This window comes from Rhinoraja longicauda, chromosome 24 (genome assembly GCF_053455715.1).
Source record: "Rhinoraja longicauda isolate Sanriku21f chromosome 24, sRhiLon1.1, whole genome shotgun sequence".
NCBI classification, from domain to species: Eukaryota; Metazoa; Chordata; class Chondrichthyes; order Rajiformes; family Arhynchobatidae; genus Rhinoraja; species Rhinoraja longicauda.
Genome location: NC_135976.1, coordinates 7976255 through 8002278, shown reverse-complemented (window position 1 = coordinate 8002278; position 26024 = coordinate 7976255). Strand labels below are relative to the sequence as shown.

General features: G+C 41.3%; 1 protein-coding gene across 2 annotated transcripts in view; it reads right to left on the bottom strand.

Annotated features, from left to right (window-relative positions):
- Nucleotides 1-25594, bottom strand: part of pacsin1b (protein kinase C and casein kinase substrate in neurons 1b) — a 211311-nt gene extending 185717 nt beyond the window's left edge. Inside the window, exons 1-3 of one of the 2 annotated variants that reach the window (XM_078420601.1) lie at nt 25455-25577; nt 13172-13248; nt 12980-13060 (exon numbers count right to left, since the gene is read on the bottom strand). The gene's annotated coding sequence lies outside the window, so the exon portion shown is untranslated. Of the gene's footprint in view, nt 1-12979; nt 13061-13171; nt 13249-25454 lie in introns of both variants that reach the window. The other variant, XM_078420600.1, reaches the window with a different exon arrangement.
- Nucleotides 25595-26024: the final 430 nt, after the last annotated feature.

Genomic DNA, 26024 nt, shown 5'->3' with positions numbered 1-26024 from the left:
ACCAACATCATCTCCATTACAGTCAGTTATTGCAAGATCCATAGTCATTAATGTGATAGTGAACTCAGTTAGTTTTTGATATCTAAGGACGGCACAGTAGCGCAGTGGTAGAGTTGCTACCTTACAGCGCCAGAGACATGGGTTCGATCCTGACTGTGGGTGCTGTCTGTATGGAGTTTGTATGTTTTCCCTGTGACTGCGGTTTCTCCGGTTGCTCTTGTTTCCTTCCACACTCCAAAGACATGCAAGGTGGTAGGTTAATTGGCTTTGGTGAGAATTGGCTTTGGTGAGAATTGTAAATTGTTCCTGGTGTGTAGGTTAGTGTTAGTGTACGTGGTCAGCATGGTCTTGTTGGGCCGAAGGGCCTGTTTCCCTGCTGCATCTCTAAATTTACTCCTTGTGCACCCACAACTGCGCAGCCAGATACAAACCTAATTCAATTTTCAAATTCACAGATGACACCACCTTTGTGGGCCGGATATCAAATAATGATGAGACGGACTATAGGAAGGAGATTGAGAACCTCGTATCCTGGTGTCGAGGCAACAACCTGTCTCTTAATATCAGCAAGACAAAGGAGATAGTGATGGACTTCAGGAAGCGGAACAGTACACATACCCTAGTTTGCATTGACAGCACCAAAGTAGAGATGATTGAAAACTTGAAAGTCTTTGGAGTCAATATCACCAACAAATTCACCTGGACCACCCATATTGAAGCAACGACCAAGAAAGCACACCAACGCCTCGACTTCCTTAGAAGACTTAGGAACTTCGGCATGTCCCCTACAGCTCTCACCAACTTCTACAGATGCCTCATAGAAAGCATTTTATCAGGATGCATCACAGCTTAGTTTGTGAATAGCTCCATCCAAGACCACAGGAAATTGCAGCGAATTATGGATGCAGCCGAGACCATCACACAAACCAACCATAAATAAATTCAAAAGTGTAGTAAGCATTGTAATGTAAACATTGTAGCAGGCAATCTCCATGTACCAAGCTCCCTCAAACAGCAATGCAACAATGACCAGCTAATCTCCATTGGTGATGCTGGATCAAGGATTCGTATTAGCCAAAACGCTAGGAGGAAAAGTTCTTCTGCTCTTCTTCAAATAATATCTTGAGATCTTCTACCCTCCCTCTGAAAGAGTAGCCAGTGCCTCCATTGATTGTTACACTACAGTAGCACATACTCTCCCAGTATTATACTGTTGGACAAGATTTTTGTGCTCAATTCCCACCCCACACCTTCCAACATGAAAGCTGAGCCCTGGCGAAAATTCATGAGCCAGGTTTGTTATACACTGAAGTACATGCTCATGATCATCGTTCTTATATTAGCACTTTATTCAAGATATATTGAACCAAATCAACTTAAAGTTATGTTTATGTGCTTGGATCATTTATATTTTCCAGTTCCTAACTTTAATGCTTAGCAGAAAGCAAGAGCTTCATATATTTCTCTGAGCTGAAAAGAGTTCTTCCAATGGCTTCCTCACAGAGTGCCATCTGTCACAATGGAAAATGCTTTTTATTGATTCTAAAGACAAGAACTACAAACCTTTTATTTCACTCCATTATTGTTTTCCTTTACCTTCTGCTACCAGTGTGTACCAGATTTAGATTATTTTATGACTGTAATTTCAAACATTACCAAATCAATTCACTGTCATGATTTAATTAGAATAGGGACTTCTTCACAATTTATGTCTTCTTTGAACGAGACGGCTGATGTTTATAATCTACTGGTGTGGAACAAAGATATGTCACTTCATCTTAAACGTAGCCCACTTCCATTAGCAGCCAAAGGCATAACGTGGAAATTATTGGTGATGTTATCGAATAAGTTCCTTGAATTTTTCTGAAATATTTCTTTGCATCCCTTGGTATTTGGAAAATATTATGAACAGTCTTTCTTGCCTTTAAAGGCTATTACATTTTTCAACGAACCTGACATTGATAACACAAGCTATCATTCAGCAATTAAATCTGTGTCAGCTCATTCCAAAGCAATCCAAAATTAGGACACGCTTTTCACTTTTGAACTATTTTCCAGACAGGTGTTAACACAGTTAAAACCAAGATATTTTAAACATGGATCTAACTTAGTTTAAAGGTGAATATGACAAATGGCTAAATGAGCTTCACGAACCGGAGAGTCAACCTAATTTTTAAAGTGGAGGAAGGAACTGCAGATGCTGGTCTAAACCGAAGAAAGATACAAAGTGCTGGAGTAACTCAGAGGGAGAGAAGGAATGGCTGAAGAAGGGTCTCGACCCGAAACGTCACCCATTCCTTCTGTCCAGAGATACTGCCTGTCCCGCTGAGTTACTCCAGCATTTTGTGTCTATCTTCTAATTGTTAAAGTGTTTTTCACTGCTTCTTTGAGTTGAATATCTCATAGCAACTTCAAAGTAAAGCTGAAGACAAATTGAGCATAAGTAATTCATGCGACTAGTTATACTCCCAATTCCTTGCGATCACGGAAAACCATAGCAACTATTACAGCACAAAATCAAATTAATTGCAACTCAGTGGTCTCGGCACAAATCAAATTAATTATGGAAATCACAGAAATTGGTTTATAGAATAACCGAAGATTCGAAAAGAATAATCCAATAGCAGAAAGGCTTATTTATATTTCCAGGAAGTTAAAAATAAATTTTCTTACAGGGTACTTTACTCAAATCTGATTTCATATGGCAACTGAATAAAATAAATCACGTGATATAAAAAAAATATTTTCTACAATTTTTCAAACGGAAAGCTTTATTGCTTGTTACATTAAATAATAGGAGACAAATATAACTGAAGTTTGATATGTAAGATTGATAAACATGATTACACAATCTTTTAAGATCTTTGCTGCATCATTGCACATATGATAAAATACATTACACATGCTTGAAATTATCCCAACCTTTATCTGGATATTATTTCCAGAACATTACTTTGCAAATTGATTCACCATCACAATATTAATGTGATAATTATTCAGCTGATGCTCTTCCAGAAAGAGCATAAACTGTTAAATTTAGATAATTGAGACCAAAATGACTTCTGAATTCCGATTACGAAGTAGAATGCCCAAGGCCCTGGCAATGAATAGGAGTTCTGCTCACCTCCCTTTTCAACATTATGCAAATCCAACAAAATGACAAAAAATGTGGAATTTATTTCTGGGGACCATTCAACTCTGTCATTAATGTAATTATTGTCCATTTATATATCTAACTAAACTCCAGTGGCATATCAGCTGCAACTGTGATATTGATTTTAATCCTGCATTTCTTCTCAATTAAGGATGTATCCTCCAAATGGGATCCATTTCAATGGGTAGAAGACTGTGACAACAAAGATGCTTATCTTCACTGTCAGTGTGCAAGTAGGTCTTCATTCAAAAATCACTGAGGCCAATTTACTCTTTTTTGTTCCTCTCTTACCCATCCCAGAATTAGAGTCATAGTGTCATACAGCGTGGAGACAGACCCTTCATCCTAACTTGCCCGCACCGACCAACATGTCCCATCTACACTAAAACCCACCTACATGCGTTTGGCCCATATCGCTCTAAACCTGTCCTATCTACAATAAATACAATACAATATATCTTTATTGTCATTGTACAGGGGTACAACGAGATTGGGAATGCGCCTCCCATACGATGCAATAAATCAATTAGCAAATCGGTATTAATTTAAACAACCTAATGAAACAAATTAGAACAGTTTTAAAACAGAATATACCTGTCTACATGTTTCTTAAACGTTGCAATAGTCCCTGCCTCAACTACCTCCTCCGGCAGCTCGTTCCACACACCCACCACCCTTTGTGTGAAAATGTTATCCCTCAGATTCCTATTAAATCTTTCCCCCTCATCATAAACCTGTGTCCTTTGATTCTCGGTTCTCCTACTCTGGGCAAGAGACTCTGCGCCCATCCAAACTATTCCTCCTATGATTTTGTACACCTCTATAAGATCACCCCCTCATCCTCCTGCGCTCCTAGGAATAGAGTTCTAGCCTGATCAACCTCTTCCTGTGGCTCAGGCCCTCGAGCCCTGGCAACATCCTTGTAAACCTTCCCTGCACCCTTTCCAGCCCCATTAGCCAGAGAGTCATAGAGTCAAAAATCATAGAGTCATACAGTGTGGAAACAGGCCCTTTCAGCCCAACTTGCTCACACCGTCCAATATGTTCCATCTACACTGGTCACGCCTGCCTGCATTTGGCCCATATCCTTCCAAACCTGTCCGCTCCATGTACCTGTCTAACTGCTTCTTAAACGTTGGGATAGCCCCTGCTCCTGGCAGCTCGTTCCATATACCAACCACCCATTCTCTTCCTATAACTTACTCCTGGACAAATTAGCTCTCTCTCCATGACCTCAGTCCATCATCACCACCTCTATTCCCTTCCCACGACCACGATCCTTCATCTTCCTCCTGCATGGTCCTCAGTGACAACCAGGCCACCAATCCAAACAAATTGGTCAGTCAAATCCTGTAAGGCATTGACCTTAACACCAATTGTAAGAGGCCACAAAATCCGTCCCTCTATTTGCTGATAGAACAAGAACCACAAGAACAGATTTCTCACCTTCACAGACATTTGATATTTGAATTGCTTCTGTTATTAAGGAATCTGAGAACAAAAATATACCGGGGAAACGTTAGAGGCAGAAAACATGTTCCCAATGTTGGGGGAGTCCACAACCAGGGGCCACAGTTTAAGAATAAGGGGTAGGCCATTTAGAACGAAGATGAGGAAAAACGTTTTCAGTCAGAGAGTTGTGAATCTGTGGAATTCTCTGCCTCAGAAGGCAGTGGAGGCCAAGTCTCTGAATGCATTCAAGAGAGAGCTAGATAGAGCTCTTAAGGATAGCGGAGTCAGGGGGTATGGGGAGAAGGCAGGAACGGGGTACTGATTGAGAATGATCAGCCATAATCACATTGAATGGCGGTGCTGGCTCGAAGGGCCGAATGGCCTACTCCTGCACCTATTGTCTATTGTTCAGTTCAGTTTAATTTAGTTTTGTTTTGTTTCTAAACTAAAATAAAATAAAATAAAATAAAATAAAATAAAATAAAATAAAATAAAATAAAATAAAATAAAATAAAATAAAATAAAATAAAATAAAATAAAATAAAATAAAATAAAATAAAATAAAGTCATAGAGTCATACAACATGGAAACAGGCCCTAAGGCTCAATTTGCCCACGCTCGGCCAATATGCCCTATCTAAACTAGTCCCATCTGCCTGCTTTTGGCCCATATCCCTCTAAACCTACCCTATCCATGTACCTGTCTAAATGTTCCTAGAACGTTGCGATAGTACCTGCTTAAACGTTGCGATAGTTGCCTGAGTAAAGTTTGCGATAGTACCTTGATTTAGTGGAACAAATGTTCTTGCAAGGTGGTAACAATTACCTCAGCAGCTTTCTGCAGAACACTAAATTCCTTTTAGCATCTTCTCTCAGTGACAGCTGTCAGGGTTGTCACAGCAGAGGTGAGGAGATGTGGATCTCTCGTGATTCCCCGATCAGAACACACTTCACACACCCACTGCCAGCAACTGCAATTCCCACAGGAATTTAAAAATAAAACCTCCACCTTCAATAAATCCATTTCAATGAATGATGCTGGAATAATAATATCCCTCCTTTAGCTGAGATGCCAGTCAGCCCCAATCCCAGGGCCCATCCACTGGAGTCAAAGGCAAAGATGGCATGCAATAACATTCAAACTCAGGCATAGAAGGAAGATTTTTTGCACACAAAGGGTGGTTAAAACTTTCAAATGTAAGTCAATTATAAATGTTAAACCCCACGTAGAATGGTGTTATTATGATTCATGGCCATGTGCATGTATAAGGAGTTAAATGCACTGAATTACAACATAAGCCTGAGGGGTTAAATAGCCGGCTCCTGCATTAATAACTTCTGCAAGTCTTTTTGCGGCTTTCATTTCATATATTTTCATAACCTGTCAGCGCCGAGCAAAGAAACTGAGAACAGTAACTGCAGTTACTGTTGGTTCTCACAGGGAGTTATGGAAAAGGGAGCAAGCCAGTGGGAAAAAACAAGATGTTTGCTCTACGCTGGAACTAAAAAAATATGTTTTGAAAGTCCTTCAGTCCATTTGGAATAATGAAATATAACAATTCTAAACTGAGTTGCAGATGTAGGATACATTTCAGTTGTTCCTATGCACGATCACCTTTGCTGCAAGAATGACAAATAATAGAGAGACTAGGCTGAAGAACCTATCTCTGGTCGATAGAGCTAAACATCAGTGTTGAGTATTCTGGTTCCAAAATTCAATCCATTAACCTCATCAAATAAAAAAATAAAAAAATGTTGTCAAAATGTTGTCAAAATGTTGTCATTGAACATTGCGGGAAAAAACATATTGACAATGCGTTCAATTTCCTTTTCGAAACAAGGAACTACAGATGCTGGTTTATACCAAAGATAGACACAAAGTTCTGGTGACAGCGGGTCAGGCAGCATCTCTGGAGATAAAAGATGGATGACTTTTCAGGTTGGGACCCTTCTTCAGACTGAAGAAGTTCTGAAGAAGGGTCCCATCCCAACACAAAACGTCACCCATCCATTCTCTCCAGAAATGCTGCCTGACCCATTGAGTTACTCAAGCACTCTGTGTTTATCTTTGTTCAATTTCCTATTAATCTAACGGTGCCTGGTGACTTTTTCAGGAAGCAAATAGATGACAAATAGAGATTCACATAGAAATAGAAAAGAAAATAATTTCACCCATCAAGTCCATCTCTTCTTCAGAGAATTTGTAAAAACGGCATGCCTAAAAATTAATGCCTAATGGACAACACAAGGAACTGCAGATGCTGGAATCTTGAGCAAAGCACAAAGTGCTGGAGGAACTCAACATGTCAGGCAGTGGATGGAATGAACAGGCGATGTTTTGGGTCGGGACCCTTCAATAGATCCGTAGGAAGCTCAGCATGAAGAAAGTTCCCGACCCGAAAAATCACCTGTCCATTGCCTCCACAGATGCTGCCCGACCCATTGAGTTCCTCCAGCACTTTGTATTTTGGTTGAATTGACAACATTTTATATATTTTTTATTTGATGAGGTTAATGGATTGAATTTCGGAAACAGAATACTCAACACTGATGTTTAGCACTATCGATCAGAGATAGGTTCTTCAGCCTAGTCTCTCTATTGTTTGTCAATCTTGCAGCAAAGGTGATCATGCATTGGAACAACTGAAATGTATCCTACTTCTGCAAAATCTTTTCCAGGAAGCAGATCAAAATGTCAGATATCGATACTGCATTACAATTTACGTAACTCAGTTTTGAATTGCTATATTTCATTATTCCAAATGAAGGACTTTCAAAAAACATTTTTTTAGTTGTTGGAAATGCAACTGAAAATGTTGTAAATTCTTTGGTCGATCTGCATTTGTGGAGAGATGTTGCTCTCTGTCCTAATAAAAGGCCATCGATGCAAAATGTTAATTCTGCTTATCTCACCACAGATGCCTCTTGACCCACTGAGTATTTCTGTTTTCGGTAGGAATTAAGCCATCGTGTTCCCCGAATGTTTTTGTTCTTTGAATTTGCCTCAGGGAGTATTTCATTCAACTCCACGTGGCAGAGTTAGTCAACTCGATTATGTTTGAAGAAGGCTCTGAAGAAGGGTCTCCACCCAAAACATCATCTATTCCTTTTCTCCAGAGATGCTGTCTGACCAGCTGAGTTACTCCAGCTTTTTGTGTCTGTCTTCGGTTTAAACCAGCGCCTGCAGTTCCTTGAATTGTTGGAGTGTCTGACCCACAATCAGCAGCCACTCCCCTGTGAGGAGTGGATGCAGCCCATGGCATTGTGCAATCTTCCACTGAACCTGCTGAGTTCCCTTATGAATTCAGTAGCCCATCCTAGCCTGGGAATCGCCACCACACTATTCTCATTGTTATTCATGGAAGGTCACATATCAGCCTTGCCCATGCTAATGACAACATCATTACAGGTGCTCCCCAAAATAAGATTTCTGTGGCTACACCTTCCCTCTAACCTCCATCAATATCATGTCACCCCTGCTACATTGATATCAGTTGCAACCTTGATCTCACTCTATTTCCAGAGATGCCACTTGACCCCCTGATGGGTGCATCCTGGTTTCCTTTCCCAGCTGAAATGAATTGATTGGGTAGATGCACAGAATCTCTTGCCCAGAGTAGGGGAATCAAGAACGAGAGGACATAGGTTTAAGGTGAGTGGGGGGGGGGGGGGGGGGGGGAAGATTTAATAGGAACCTGAAGGGTCACTTTTTCACACAAAGGGTGGTGAGTGTATATAAAGAGCTGCCAGAGGAGGTAGTTGAGGGAGGTACTATCGCGACGTTTAAGAAACATTTAGACGGGTGCACAGATAACACAAATTTAGAGGGATATGGGCCAAACAGGCAGGTGGGACTGGTGTAGATGGAAAATCTTGCCCAGTGTCGGCAAGTTGGGCTGACGAGGCTGTTTCCACGCTGTATCACTCTATGACTCTAACTGGATTCCAGCTCTAAGCCCTGCACCTATCCACAGCATCTTACCCATGGGTCCTCCTTCATGCTAGATCCATTACAACATAAGCAGGAACAATAGGATTTGCATTCAGATGCGGAGGAATTGAAAATGTGCCTTGAAATCACAATGTTCAAGGAGCCTTCTTCAATTTTGCCCAGTATGGGTCCAGCTGAAACTCGTGTGCTTCTCATTAAAATGACCACAGGGTCCAGCCAGTAGCACGCTGCGTTGCTTCAGTCATACTCAAGGGGTCTGACCTCAGGAGTTGCTGGCATTAGCTGCAGCCAACTGGTGCAGATTACTGGGGGGATATTCATTGCTTCCAACGTAACTGGGTAAAATTGTACAGATTCAGATAAGTGGTTGCAAGTTATGGCAGAGCAAGGAGAAGAATGGGCATCTTGATTTTCATGTGCTGCTCTGGGTGTTTCAGTGAGAGATGTACAATCCCGATACTGTGTTGAGAAGGGTGGAACGCCAGCACAAACATGCCTACGTTCAGCTATTATATCATCAAACCTCATCTGCAATGGGACTGCGCCATTATGCACCTCATTGTCCGTATCTCAACAATTACTATCCATCACAGATCCTACATTCATGTGCCCTCAACTCAACTCCAACACACGTACCTGCATCTCACAGCTCAAAAACACGGCTTGATCTTCAATCAAGGTGCCTACATAACCCAGACATATTGCCTTTCTATTGCAGGAGAGGAGAGCAGACAATTATGCCTGCAACACCTGAATGGTGGTATAAACAGCTCACAGTTCACTGGCACATATTGGGATGGCTCACACACCATTTTGCCAAGGATCTTCGGGGACACCGCAAGTGTGAGATTGCAATTCACAATTGAGATTCCAAATGAGACAAAAGAAAACGTTGACTTGCAACTCAGTTTCTAGCTTCTTCTTCCTCTTGCGTTTGAGGCAGCAGAAGTTATGAAGCTGCTTCTGCTTCTGCTGTCTGTGTTTGTTGTCGTTCGCCTGACTGAGGTCAGTTGACAGGGCTCACCACGGGGAGGTCGATCAAGTCATGCAACTACCATGAGCCTCAGGATGAGCTTGCTCAAATTCAATGCCCATTAGTTCAACCAAAGCATCGATTTCCAGTCGACTGAAATGATGACAACGAATTACTGGATGCACAGGACTTTAAACATTTTTCGGGATTCACAATATCCAACAAGTCTTTGCACCTTTGCCGCTTTACTGCGTAGACTATACGTTGAAAAATTCATAAGTAGAACCATGGGCAGTGAAGCCTCATTAATTCAGTGGAGAACAATTTTCAATTAAATTGTATTTGCGAAATACATACTTTATTTTACTCACTGGGAGCAGAGCCGATATAAGAGATAATAGTAAACTAATGCATTCCATCTTGAATGCAGTGCGGCATCAACCAATTTCTTAAAATATTATCTCCGAACCATTTGGAACTAATTCTTCCATACAAATGTTATTATGAGCTGTTCGCCACCAGCGATATTATCATTGTTGAACAGCAAGTGACAATGATATTAAAAATTTAATTTTATCCTGTTCGTATTTCATTCCATCGCCAGCCAAGCGTGGCTTCCTTATTCCAGAATAAACTGTAATATGTGCTTTGTAAACAGCACTAACAACAGAGCTCGTGCCAACATATCCCCAGAGGTGGAAATTCAGCTTTGTCGAGAGCAATCGCACAAAATTTGATGCATGACTAGCCACAAAGAGCAGATATTTTAATAAACTAATACAGCCATCAATTTGAGTCATCATTTTAAAAAAATGTCATAAACTCATCCAATGTTAAATTGCTTTTACAGTATTTGCCAATGAGATTTTAAACCCAGCTGATACGAAAAATCTGTTACACTCTTCTCCTTGATCGAGAGACTTTTTCTTCACTAAAGTTAATCAAGTTTTATTTAGAGGGGGATTATGTTATAATTATAGTGATAGCAGTCAAATAAAAATAATTGTAAAAAAATAGTTATGATCTAGCAAGATCTCTGGAGATTGCAATGGGGACTGCAATCGTAACAGGAAATCATGGAGGTGGTTTGACAGAAAGCCATGGACAAACTGTTGGAAAAAAGTGCAGAGAATGTGTGAACTGAGCGCTGGAGGACACCAACAACATCGCCAGGCCAGGCCGACCCCTGCAACTCCAAATCAGTGCTGCTACCAGGATAATAGATCGCTATGGCCAAGTGAAGACTCTACATTTTTAACAACCTTGAACTTAAAGGATAGAAGATGGTGCTGAAAACATGGCAACTCTTAGGTACTGCTTCAATGTAATCAAGGTCAGTCAAAACACGCACCTCCAGACTAAGAGACAGTTTCTTCCCCAAAGCAATCTGCACACTCAATATGAAAAACTACTGAGTATTACTCATGCTGCACTCTTCCATGCTGCTACCTGTCTCGCATTTTACCTTACTATCACCATTGTTTATTGATATATTGCAATATTGATTATTTATTTCTCTTAAGCCCTAGTTAAATAATATTGTTTTTAAATTGTGTCCTGTGCTTTTATGTTAGTATATTACGCACCAATGGAGCGGCAATAATAATTTTGTTGTATGCAGTGCTTTCAACGACAAATAAAGGCATTCATTCATTAATCTACTATTCTTACAATATTCTTACTATTGCTTAGTTTAGCTCAGTTTATTATTGTCACATAAACCATGTGCAGGGGTACAGGGAAAACCGTTTTGTTACATTCTATCCAGTCAGCGAAAAGACCACGCATGCTTACAATCAAGCTGTCCACAGTGTTCAGATACAGAATAAAGGGAATAATGTTTAGTGTTGCGCGTATATAGTCTGTTGATAAAGGGTATTAATGTTTACATCTGTACCTAAGTGGGATTGTGCCTATGTAAGACTTTTGCTAAGCTGTACGCAAAAAAAAGGAATTTCACTGTACCTCGATACATGTGACAATATTGAACCATTGAACCATTGAGATTGGAGCCTTTGGCACCATGTCAGTCTCAGCCATCCCACTGCTCCCTTTCTGTTCATCTAGACTGAATCATCTGTTCATATAAACTCACATAATGGAAGGAGAATATTGTAAATTAATTATTCCCTGGTACGTTAGCTTCCTCTTTTTCATAGGCAGTATTTTGGATTTGAGGATATCTCACTTCTTCACCAGTTCTGAGAGGGCTGATGCACAACAGGGGAATATAGGTCGCTAAATGTGGGGCAGGTTGCGCTTAAAGCATAACAAAAAATAATACTTTGATACATGAATAGGTGAGTAATTGTTAGATGACATTGCCAACATGAGGATATAGCAAGGGCATTATCAATGTCAAGGAACCTTAAATTAAACCCTTTTTATGTCAGAAAAGTAAACGTCAAAATACTTTCACAACATTTTTACAAAGGGTATCAGCTCATAAATAAAACACCTTCAATCACAGACATAAAAATTGATTTCCCTGCATTAGCAAATTCTCAACCAATGTCTATTTTAGCATCCGTTCTGCTGGAAGGATCACTGTGTTATGGATGGTTTGGTGATTATGTTTCCACATCACTGATACTCAACAGTGGAAAAGCTTTTTTTCTGGGGATCTCTGCAGACCAACTACTGTTCATGTCAAATAACAGGAAAGATTGGGATGTTGAGGTTAAACTATCATTTTGATCGGGACATTTACATGATAACATCCCTTAGCTCGCTCTGACTCATCAACATTCCCTGTGCAATGTTAAAAACAAAGGCACAAAAGTGCTGGAGTAACTCAGCAGGTCAGGCAGCATCTCAGGAGAGAAGGAATGGGCGACGTTTCAGGTCGAGACCCATCTTCAGACTGATGTCAGGGGGGCGGGACAAAGGAAGGATATAGGTGGAGACAGGAAGACAGTGGGAGATCTGGGAAGGGGAGGGGAAGAGAGGGACAGAGGAACTATCTAAAGTTGGAGAGGTCAATGTTCAGCCCAGTGGTATGAACATCGACTTCTCCAACTTTAGATAGTTCCTCTGTCCCTCTCTTCCCCTCCCCTTCCCAGATCTCCCTCTATCTTCCTGTCTCCACCTATATCCTTCCTTTGTCCCGCCCCCCTGACATCAGTCTGAAGAAGGGTCTCGCCTCGAAACGTCGCCCATTCCATAGGACTGTTCAAAAGCATATCAAATTATGGCAGAACAGCATTTTTAAACCACTGCTTCTTTTACTCAGGGAGTAGCTTCCATACTTTCCAATGGGTTTTCTCGCTCCTACGGTTTTCAAAGACCTAGCAGTTATTGGGTTAAACAATTGAAGCTCAGATCTAAGGTTCATACATTTTAAATGTGGTAACACCGTCCTGGGCATCTTAACTTCCAGTTATGGTTGTTGTACAATTACCTGCTGGTCACAAGATCTAGCAGAAAAATCAATAATTAAGTAGACGTACCTCGTGAGAAAGAGCCAAGACTTAGCTTTCCATTCTCAATAATTAAAGCCGCTTCTAGTGGGCTGGGCACTGCTCTGCAATCTGAAACATAAAATGATGACATTAAACACTGCCTCCGGAAAAAAATCTTCCAGAGTCACATGGAAAGTCAACGATCATCAAGCAGATTTCAAAGCCACCCAATCAGCTCACCTTAGCTGCTGCCTCTGGGACTTGTAACGATGCTGAGTGAAATGTTAATGTGGAACTGCATTAAACCCCTTCAGTATCTGTAAGCACAGACATTAATGTGAGAGCTGCTGCTTTCTGATCAATACAAATTGAACAGCAGATGTTACTTAGTCCCGAGGAGCTATTCAGATCAGATGAAGGAGAAAGAATCTTTAATAAACAGTGATGGACACTGAAGATTATACAGTTGTTGAATGTTAATGAATGATCAACCACTTTGATTTATTATCTTACTTCTTGGGAGAAACCTATTTACTGGGATCACATGCCTTCAGTAGTAACAATCTTTATTTTTACTCCCTCACAACGTAATTTCAATTTATTTTTAATTCAAATGCTTATCTGATTACAATCAATTCGCAGATATTACATTCATTTTACAGAAACAAAGAATTGCTGATGCTGCCTAATACACAAAAGGGCACAAAGTGCTGGAGTTAAGGGCAAGTCCCACTTTGGCGATTTTTTAGGCGACTGCCGGCGACTGTCAAAGTCGTAGCAGATCACCGAAAGAAATAACCGTGCGACAATGTCCACGACAATGACCACGACAAGCTAAGACAACCTACCACATAGGCGACGGCAAGCTGACGACAACGGCGACTCAAGGGCCTATCCCACTTAGGCGATTGTAAGGCGACAGATGGCGACTAGGCTGTCCCCACAGTTCGCCGGGGTGTCGCTGGTATGATCGTGGGGAGTCTTCAAAGAATCGTAGTGGATCTCGGCGCGTCATGAAGATTTCAACCGGTTTGAAATTTCTCGGCGACAGCTGGCTTGTCGCCCGGTACCGTAGCTTATTGCGGGCGCTGTCGCGTGCTGTCCCCAGGTATGCAAGGTTGGCGCCTGCACTTTTTCATGACATGTCATTCACAGAATTTAGTAGCATTCATTTTGACCATTAAAATCAAACGCTGACACACGCGCTGCGCTATGAGAACTCTTTTCATTCATTCTTTTAGATTCTAAATGAATGAATGAAAAGAGTTCTCTCTGCACAGCTCGTGTGTCAGCGTTTGATTTTAATGGTCAAAATGAATGCTAATAGAATCTGAATGACATGTCATGATAAAGTACTTAGAAATTCAATAAATTCCGACATATATTTTTCAAGAAATCAACAAAATCAACTTTATTCAAAAACAACATATTCCTATGAAAGATGGGTAATTGCAAGCAACATTTTTTTTTAAAATGGGTACTTCAAACAAATGCAAAATATACCTAGAAATGTCACTGGACGGACCTTGCTGTCGGTTTGTTCACATGTGAGTTGTGCTTGTGACACCTCCACATAAGTGCAGGTTTTCGTTGGTTGTCTTGCTTGCCGTGGTCCCTGTCATAGTGGACGTCCTAGGTAGCGAAGACTGAGTCGCTGGTTTTCATCAGCTTGCCGTCGCCTGTGTGGTAGGTTGTCTTAGCTTGTCGCGGGCATTGTCACGGGCATTGTCGTGGACATTGTCGTACGGTTATTTTTTTCGGCGATCTGCTACGACTTTGACAGTCGCCGGCAGTCACCTAAAAAATCGCCAAAGTGTGACAGGCCCATAACTCAGCAGGTCAGGCAGCATCTCTGGAGAACATGCACAGATGATGTTTCGAGTCGAGACCTTTCTTCAGACTGATTGTAGAGGGGAGTCCATGTGGGCACTGTGTGGGGGGGGGGGGGGGGGTTCATTTTTTATAGCATATTGTATATCACCTCGTATATATTAGCTTTCTAACCGAAGGTATCACAAAATGCTGGAGTAACTCAGCGGGTCAGGCGGCATCTCAGTAGAGAAGGAATGGGTGACGTTTCAGGACGAGACCCTTCTTCTAACCAATAATAACAATACATCATTAAACATGAAGTAGGTTTTTAATTTGTGCTATTTAATGTTGATACAAACCAGTTTAACCTTGCATCTTTTGTATAGGCCCTGCAAGTGTACATTTTCAACTTTTCACATCAAAAAGTGTACAAATGACATGAAGAATACAGAGAAAGTAAAAGTAGTGAATGGTTGGAAGGTTGGCGATATCTTGAGGATAGATGCAAAACATCGCTGCCTGGTAATACAACATTTCTATTTGAGGAGATTGGTTATACTTTGAGCGTGGAAAATTCCATGTTGTTACCAGGCAACATCAACTAACTACTGTATTGTATTTTGGGCAAATGGAATTCAGATTTACTTAAATCTGAATGTGCATTGATCTTGCCCATGATGGTAGTATGGTACTAGAACTGGCCTCGGTATCCCAGACTATTAAGGGGGAAAAAATCAATCGGAGTGCAAGGCCCATATGTTGATTAATCGCATTTTTGGAAAGGACGTGTGGTGTTGGATGAGGGTAGAGAGCATGGCAAGCAAAGATATCGGGATCCTCCGTCTGACTACTTTTTCCTTTTAATTAGGTTTTCCATATAAACGCACGTTGTTACATTTACAAAGAACACCTAATTAAAACCCAAACAAGTTATTTAAATGAGAAAACTGTGTAAACAAGCCCCTCTCCCATTTCCGTTATTTTTCATTCAGTCCAGATCCCAGCCTTCATGTATTTAATTTCTATTCAAGATGCATGGAAACTTTATTGAACGTTTTTGTATTGTGTTGTCTATTGAGTACGGTGTTGACAGACCTGTTATGCTGCAGCAAGTAAGAATTTCTTAGATCCGTTCCAGTACATACGACAATTAAACACTTGCTGCGATACTCTCTGAAATTGAAGATCTTGTCCCCATTTAGTGTGGGAAAATGTTACATACACTACAGAATGTGACAACAGTAAACACCAATACCCAGCAGGCCCAGAATTTGTTGGCACTGTAAAAGTGTATTTCTGCAAGAGTGGCTAGACGGTGGTACATGGTATTCCAACACAGATTAACATCTCACAACTATATGTGCTGTTGATCTTTGCTACTGATTGATTGTATGGCAGATACGTCTTATTCACAAAAAGCAGGATAAATACATTCCAACTAACTCACCCATCAGGCCACTCTCAATCACTTACCAAACCTGCCAAACCTGGAGCTCAATGCTCTTAAGACAGTGGAACTAATTATAGACTTTCGAAGAGATCCCCCTACCCTCCCCCCAATAGTTAATAGTCAATAGTCATTTATTTGTCACATACACATAAATGTGCAGTGAAATGAAAAATTACCCGCAGTTCAACAATAAGACCAATAAGAATAATCAATAAAAATGCAATAACACATACAATCATAAACCAACACCAAACAAAAAGAAACATCCATCACAAACATCCATCCACTCACCATCAACAACACCATAGTCACATCTGTGGAGTCATTTAAGTTCCTTGGAACCATCATCTCCAGGGACCTTAAATGGGGGGCTACCATCGACTCCACAGTCAAAAAGGCCCAACAGAGGATGTACTTCCTGCGGCAGCTGAGGAAACACAATCTGCCACAGACAATGATGGTCCAATTCTATACTGCTACCATTGAGTCCGTCCTCACCTTCTCCATCATGGTCTGGTTTGGCTCAGCCACCAAGCACGACATCCGGAGGCTGCAACAGATCGTTCGCACAGCTAAGAAGGTTGTTGGCTGCAACCTTCCCCCCATTGACGAACTGTACACTGCAAGGGCCAGGAAGCGAGCGGGCTAGATCATCTCTGACCGCTCTCACCCTGGCCACAAACTCTTTGAAGCACTTCCCTCTGGAAGGCGACTCCGGACTGTCAAAGCAGCCACAGCCAGACATAAAAACAGCTTTTTTCCACGAGTGGTAGTCTGTAGTTTCTTTTTTGCTCTGGTTTATTTTCACCCACGTGTTTAGACTGTAATGGTGTATCCTTATTGTTTTGATGTGTGTATGCTTTATTTTTAATTGTCAACTGTATGGTTGTGTTGTCATTTGTGAGCGGAGCACCAAGACACATTCCTTGGCACCAAGGCCGCATCTAATGAAGGGTAGCATCAAAACACCCTGGTTAAACTGAAGTCAAAATGCATCAAAGATAAAACACCCCAGAGGTTACAGTTGGGCCTTACACAACGGACGATGACTGTGGTTTTCTGAGGTCAATCATCCTGATCCTAGGAATTCCTGGGTCAGTGTCTTAAGTCTAATTATCTTCAGCCACTTCATCAGTGAGTTTCTTTCCACCATTTGTTGTTCTCCTCAACAAAATAAGCAGCCCATGCCTGCATGCAGCAAGGGCGAAACAAAACCTTTAAGAAGGGGGTGATAAGTGATAAATAACATTCACACCATCGAAGTGCCAGTAAATGGCCATGTCCAACAAGAGAGATTAGCCACCCTCTTGACATACAACGACATTACCTTCGCTGAGCCCCAACCATCAATATCCTGGACCATTGACTACAAGCTCACCTGGACCAGTCACATAAATAATGTGGCTTAAAAGTTCTAAGGCCATGAGTCTACAATTTGATGCACCTCCGGATTCTCTAAAGCCTTTTGCACCATATGCAAAATGGTATATTTCGAGGGTAATGGAACAAATATCCCTTCATCAGTAGCACACAATGACTTCACTGAATACCGTCACAAAGTATACTTCAATTTCTTCCCTATGCTCTTCTGATACATCTTCAAATCCAAGACATCTGCCACTAATGGTCAAGGGAACACGACCTCCTGTGGCTTTCCTCCCTTCCAAGTGGCGCATCGTGCTGACTGGGAAATATACTGCCTTCATTATCACTGGGTCCAAATTCTGCGGCTCTCTTTGCAACAGCTCTGTGTGAATACCTTCACCAGAAGGACTGCAGCGGTATTGTCAGGTGCTCGCCATTACCTTCTCAAAGGCAATTAGAGATGAATGGTAAATGCTAACCTTGGCCCAAGGCCCAGATCCCACAAATGAATTGTAATAAATGTCTGGAGCCAATCATGCATCATTCAGCGACAAGTGGAATAACCTGGAACCATTCTTAGGAGTCTGGTTTTCAAACCTGATTATTTTTCACATGAATCGGATCATACAATGCACAAACACACTGGCTATTTTATTTCTAATAATATCCCATTGTACCATAATTGTGTCTGAAATTATTCCGATGTATAAAATAGCCCAAAATAAATGAAAAGGGACTTTTTGATAAAAAAACAACCTGCAAGGAAGAACATCAGCTAATTGAATTATTCTATCATGGCAGATAGCATTTTTTTTTTTTTAAGCTTCATTTAAAAAAAATTTTTTTTCAGATACAGCGCGGAAACAGGCCTTTTCGGCCCACCAAGTCCGCGCCGCCCAGCGATCCCCGCACACTAACACTATCCTACACACACTAGGGACAATTTTTACATTTACCCAGTCAATTAACCTACATACCTGTACGTCTTTGGAGTGTGGGAGGAAACCGAAGATCTCGGAGAAAACCCACGCAGGTCACGGGGAGAACATACAAACTCCTTACAGTACAGCGCCTGTAGTCAGGATCGAACCTGAGTCTCCGGCACTGCATTCGCTGTAAAGCAGCAACTCTACCGCTGCGCTACCGTGCCGCCATTTATTTTCATTATATTTTAATTAATAATTCTCACATTAATATTTTACACTAAAACTTTCTTCAGATTTGCATATGTTGTAACTATGGCATCAGGTGGGCATATCTGTCTATTTAAAAGATACAGCTAATTTAATCGGGAAGAGGGGGTGAGAAGGAGAGAGAGAAGGGTCTCACGCTGAAGGAAGTGCATCTGTTGATTAGACAGATTAAGGGGGTTCATGCATTATGCCTCCACAACAAATGTGGATGAAATTTTCAAATGTTCAGTCTCAGAATTAACAGCAGAAGTAAGGGGATATTTCCTTCATTCATTGACAAGTAATCATAGAAACATAGAAAATAGGTGCAGGAGGAGGCCATTTGGCCCTTCGAGCCAGCACCACCATTTATTGTGATCATGGCTGATCATCTACAATCAGTTACCTGTGCCTACCTTCTCCCCATACCCCTTGATTCCGCTAGCCCCTAGAGCTCTATCTAACTCTCTTTTAAATTTATCCGGTGAATTGGCCTCCACTGCCTTCTGTAGCAGAGAATTCCTCAAATTCACAACTCTCTGGGTGAAAAAGGTTAATATAACTCCAAAATGCAGGGGAATTATGACTATCATTCAGTCTGGGAGAGTAAAGTTTGCTCTTCATAAACCCCCTTCCCCCTTCTCCTTCCACCTACTGTATATCCCATCCTCCAGCTTCACATTTCACTCCCCCTCTCTCTTTATCTTACACCCTTTCATCTCTGGCCTCCCCACTCATGCATCCATCTATCACTTTTGCCAGACTTTGTCTCACCCCTACTTCTCTTCCAGCTTTCTTCTCTCCCCCCTCCTCTCCCCCCCCCCCTCCCCACCTCCCCTATTTCACTACAATCGGTCTGAAGAAGGTGGTCCAGGCACGAAGCATCACCCATCCATGTCCTCCACAGATCTTGCCTGACCCGCTGGGTTACTCCAGCATTTTTTGTCCTTTCTTGGTTAATTAACAGTTGTACTGTTATTCCACTAAAGATGTCACTTGACCATTATGCTTGGTTTTTGTAACCAAGCATAATGGTAATAGTGTAATGTTTCTTTTCTAACTGCTGCTTTGTTCCAGTGACTCATTTTCACAGATAAAGGACAATCTCAATGCAGAGTCATCCACTTCCTCCTCAGGGATCTTAGAAGGACAGTAATAATTAACACGATATTTCAGGAAGAGTGAGACATCAATTTGAAAAATGAGCATGTACAGCTTTTTTACATTGCTTTTTAATAGCTTAATTATGATAAATTGAAGCATGTCACGTCACAAAGGGCAAAAGCAGCTGAAAAGCACTAATAATGTAAATAAATTGAAAGAAGGAAGTAAAACAAAACCCATGAAAGATAGAAAATAGGTGCAGGAGGAGGCCATTTGGGAAAGGACTACAGAATAATTTTGAGACACAAGAAACTGCAGGTGCTGGAATCTTGCTCAAAACTCAAAGTACTGGAGGAAGTCAGCAGATCTGGCAGCATCTGCGGAGGGAATCGACAGGAGATGTTTCGGGTCATGACACTTCTTCAGACTGTCAGGCGACGTTTTAGCTTGGGATCCTTCATCAGACTGCTCAGGTGATGGTTCAGTCTGAAGTAAGTTCCAGACCCGAAATGCCACCATTTTATTGCCTCCACAGTTGCTGCCTGATTTATACAGTGACTTCTCCAACACACTGTGTAAGGAGTTATTTCATTTCTCTCCACCCCTCTGCAACTTAAAGCATTTCTCACTGTACCACGTCTGATGAAAGACCATTAACCGGAAATGCTAACTTTTCACAGGTGCTGTCTGACATGCCGAGTATTCCCTGTAATTTCACCAAATTGTAAATAGTCTAGATATCATTGTTGAATTCTGAAACGCACTGGCTTTAGTTTAGCCAGACTTTTGTCATCAAGTCATACAGAATGGAAACATGTCCTTCGGCCCAACTTCTCCATGCTGACTGAGATGCCCCATCTACGCTAGTCCGACCTGCCAGCGTAATCCAGCATTTGCAATTCCTCCCTGCACATTCTCAGTCTCTGCTCTGCACTTTGCATCCACGATATTTATGTGGCTGATCCAGCTGAATTTATGGTCAACAATGAACCCCTGAATGCTGATCATGGGATAGTCAAAAGTAGGTGAATAATTAGATGAAGATGATTTCGGCATTTCTCTAATGTGAATATTTCCTGCCATTTGTCAGCCTTTGCCTAAATCTTGCCCACACCTTGCTGTGTACAAGTGTTGACTGCTTCATTTGCTAACAATTTATGAATAGGAAAATAACTGCAGATGCTGGTTCAAATCGAAGGTAGACACAAAATGCTGGAGTAACTCAGCAGGTCAGGCAGCAACTCAGGAGAAGGAATGGATGACGCTTCGGGTCGAGACCCTTCTTCAGACTGGAGATTTGTACAATTTATGAATGGTATTGAACTTTTGCGGTGGAATTTCCAAGTTTTTAAACTTTCTAATGAAACCTTTCAAAGCATACGATTCTTGCTCGCTGCTCCCATCCTCACCCAATGTCTTTGATATAATGGGCCTATCCAGATAGCAGTGCTGCATGAGACAAAATGATTACATAATATGAAGGGAACCTGACATTCTGGTGATGAAGGCAATGAAACACATTGTCCTGTTTTTTTCTGCTGGCCAGCTGGAGTAGAACGCATTCTCTTGGTCTCGAAATGCAAAGGAAAGTCTATGCTGTGCCAGATGATCTCACTTAGAGTGGTTATTTATTTCACAAAATGCTGGAGTAACTCAGCAGGTCAGGCAGCATCTCAGGAGAGAAGGAATGGGTGACGTTTTGGGTCGAGACCCTTCTTCAGACTGATGTCAGGGGGGCGGGACAAAGGAAGGATATAGGTGGAGACAGGAAGATAGAGGGAGAACTGGGAAGGGGGAGGGGAAGAGAGGGACAGAGGAACTATCTGAAGTTGGAGAAGTCAATGTTCATACCGCTGGGCTGCAACGTTATACCTTTGATTTGTACCAGCATCTGCAGTTATTTTCTTTCACTTAGAGTGGTAGTTAATGGATGGGGGAGTGTCAGTTAAGAAGATTTTGTGATATATTAAGAAAGTAGTGTCAGGAAAATAAGGTTCCATATTTAACCTTCCATATTTAACAGCTTCTATATTTTATACTATATTTAACAGCTTCTTTATTTTATACTATATTTAACGGCTTCAGGAACAAACACTAAACAAACATAGCCATGGGTGCGACATTCAAAACCAATGGGCTGGAGTGGTCTGGATCAGGTCTCATGCCTCGGCTATTACACAAAGAAGACCCAGCTCCTGGTGTCAAATCCTCACATCCAGTCCTTAAACCATCCTTACAACGAGAGCCCACCAAAAATAAAATGTTTTAACCTTTCAAAGGTTGCTCCAGTGATAGATGGTAATGAATTTACTGATAATGCTCATAAGTATTATAACTTAGTGCATTTATCAATGGAATATCAGATTCCCTACATATTATTTACTTATTATTATTTACTGAAGATGTGTCTGAATGGTAGCAACATCACCTAGTGGTCACCCCCAAGAACAACACCAGTCAATTGTAGTGCAAACCTTAGGGATTGTAACATCTAGTCCTACTAATCAATCTAGTTTGTCTCCCCTTTTTGGTCTGCTGGGGACTTGTGCAAAATGTTCAAGGGCATCTTATCCAGTTTCAACCCAGCTCCTGGTAAAGTGACATGGAAATTGCCTTAGTAATGCTGAATGGTTCCAGCCGGACCTGGAAATTATATTTTTATTCTCCAGATGTAGAAAGAGTTGTATCAAATAAAATCACGCAAACTTTGCCATGGGTTTATAATATGCAGAATGCATCAAGAATTCATATTCATCAAAAACTAGGGAAGGAATGGGTGACGTTTTGGGTCGAGACCCTTCTTCAGATAAACTAATCTAGTTTAGTTTTTAGTGTAGTTTAGTTTAGGATCCAGTTACCTCATAATTAGTTCATAACTTCATTGGCTTTATAATAAGTTAGGTCTGACCACAGCAGCCTTTTCTCCCTGAACCTGTGTCAATTAAAGATCAATCTGCTCATAACAAGCAGGTTCTTCGGGTAAGCGTTCCACTGAACTGTGAAACTTCGAGACAATGTCAACTGGATCAACAGACATGTTTGGCAGGATCAACGTCACAGCAAAGTCTTGGCAATAACATGTGCCATAACTTTACAAAAACGCCTGTTAGAATTTCAACCAGACTGAAGCATTACAGGCAAGTGGTGATCTTGTTAATGTGCGACTACTTGTCATCAATCCACCTATGGGACCAATTAGTTTGGAAGTACAGTTCTAAGACTTATTTAAAGAATTGCTTTCGTCTTGAGACTTGTAATTTGCCTGAATACAGCTGAGAGATAGCCACAGAACCACCGAGCTCTATGTCAGAAATAAGTGAAAGCAGTGCATTTAAAGGTGGTTTATTAATGAGTTACATTGAGGCACAGGAGTAAGGAGAACGTTTGACCATTTTCTAAAGAGAAGGTCTTGAGAATGAAAGAGTTGGTTGTGAAGCCAGTGAGGTGACACGTTGACTCTGAGTGTGTGATCTCATTAAAAATCTCATTAAAAATCTCTGGAAAATCGGATGCAAGATGCCATTCACTTTCTTTGGATTGAATGGAAATTTCAAGTACCTTTTTGTTTCTGTTGTAATGAAAACCGAGGAAGCTTTAACACAACTTTATTGAATATTCAGCAGAAGCTGGCCAATGGGCTTGTGCCTCGTGACTAAGGTCAGGCGACCTTCTAGAAGTTTCCTGGTGAAGGATCATTAATAAAATCTTCTTACAAGATGTCGGGCGTATATTCATTGTGCTAGCCACAACAGGGACTTACAGCGGACATTACAATGGGGTCATAGAGAGTCAGAAGCATACAGTGTGGAACTTGCCTTTGGCCCAACTTGCCCACACTGAAACACTTGTTCCATCTACACGAGTCCCACCTGCCTGCGTTTGGCCCATATCCCTCTAAACCTATCCATGTACCTGTCTCAATGATTCTTAAACATTTCGATAGTCCCTGCTTCAACTACCTCCTCCAGTAGCTCGTTCCACACACCCACTACCCTTTATGTGAAAAAGTTACCCCTCAGGTTCCTATTAAATCTTCATCTTAAAACTATGGTTCTCAATTTCCCCTACTCTGGGCAAGAGACTCTGTGCATCAACCCGATCTATTCCCCTCATGATTTTGTACACCTCTATAAGATCCCCCCTCCTCCTTCTCCGCTCCAAGGAATAGTCCTAGCCTGCTCAATCTCTCCCTTTTGGACAACATCCTCGTAAATCTTCTCTGCACCCATTCCAGCTTCGCTGCTTTTCTTTGGAATAGTACTTTTGATCTTGTACGTCAACCTGAGATAGTTATCTCTGGAGATATTATCTCATCCAAATCACAACACCTCCCCAAAGTGCAAGGCTTTCTCAGCGCTGCACCAGAACATTGGCCAAAATATTTGTGCGTAAATCCCTGAAGTAGGAATTGAACCTACAAATCTCTGACCCTGAGACTGGATTTAGCTTAGTTTAGTTTAGAGTTACAGCATGGAAACAGGCCCTTCGGCCCACCGAGTGGACTCCGGCTTGCGATCCCCGCACATTAACACTACCCTACCCACACTAGAGACAATTAAACATTTTTATACCAAGCCAATTAACCTTCAAATCTGTACGTCTTTGGAGTATGGGAGGAAACCGAAGAGCTCGGAGAAAACCCACTCGTCATGGGTGGAACGTGCAAACTCTGTACAGACAGCATCCTACAGATAGTCAGGATCGAACCCGGGTCTCTGGCGCTGTAATGCCACCATGCCACCTTTTTTTCTACCCACAAGGCTAAACTTATCACTTGAAGTGAAACGGGGGAAATAATGGACCACGGGATTCTCCACTTGGCAACCTCATCACTGAGTTTGAACAAATTTTGTGGTGTGTGTTGGAGGCAAGCTCACAGTAAAGTTCTCTCTCTGCCTTTTATAGCACAATAAAAAAATGCATGGACCGATGAAATCCACTAAAAGTGAAGCGCACAGATTCAGCGGCATTATTAACAGTGGAAAAATGTACAAAGGTCTCGAATTGACATTAATATAACAGGTGTAGTACAAAAATCTTAATAACATGAAATTAAACAATAATGAACTTGTCGTGAAGCAATAAGCATGTTGCAGACAAGATTAATAGAAGGTTGAGTGGCCCCATCTTCAATTAAAATGCCTCCCAATTACAAAGCCCTCACCCCAACCTGCAGCAATTAATTCCTAATTTCCAGCGGTAACTTTGCTTGGTTTCCAGGGAACATAGGAATGCAGCTCGAATTGTGATGACACTGCATTAAGCAAAAGCACGAGGATTATGGAATGCTTAACAATCAATGTGTATTAAAAAACGGAAAAGGCAGAACAAATTACAATAACAAAGTTGGCTTTAGGACTTTAGAGATACGGCGATTGGAATGATAGAATTCTTTTACTTCATGGAATTTTCTCCCGAATCTTGTAAACGTTTATTGTCAAGGTTATCAAAGAATATCGCAGGTGCTGAAATGCTGTCATAAATACATCCATCAGATGAATTTAATTCCTATCCAAGTGGCGGATTCAAGCACGGTCCCACAATGCAAGCAGCAGACAGTAAAGGTCACTGAATAAAATTTGTCCGTACCACACATATAACGAGGACAAAAATTACTCACCAAAAAATGTCAAAGCATCATCATTTACACACGGCAGTTTAAATATATCCTATTAGCACACACGCCAACTGCAGCAGCTCCCTGCACTCAGCTCCTTTGTTTGTGCTTTCCAGCTCTGCTCTTCATTCCCCAGGGGACCCATACGATCAGCCGCAGCAGGATGTAACACAGCACCTGGTAAACTGTACTGGACAGGGGTTGACTTACAGCCAGTGAAAAGCATGAAAAATTCATGTGGTTTCTCAGGCAATCCCTTGATTGCTGCGTTTAAACGTGTCCCTTTCCCAATGCGTATGAATGATTAAAATGATTTAACCAATGCACTAAAGCCAGTGTTAAGTGCTAGTCATAGAAAATATCTCTGAAAACAGGGCCCTTTAAATTTAAATCTTAAGATCATTAAGTGATCGGAGCAGAATTAGGCCATTCGGCCCATCAAGTCTATTCCGCCATTCAATCACGGCTGATCTATCTCTCCCTCCTAACCCCATTCTCCTGCCTTCTCCCTGCATCATCTGACACCCGTACTAATCAACATTAGATTTAAAATGTAAGTAGTAAAATTACTTA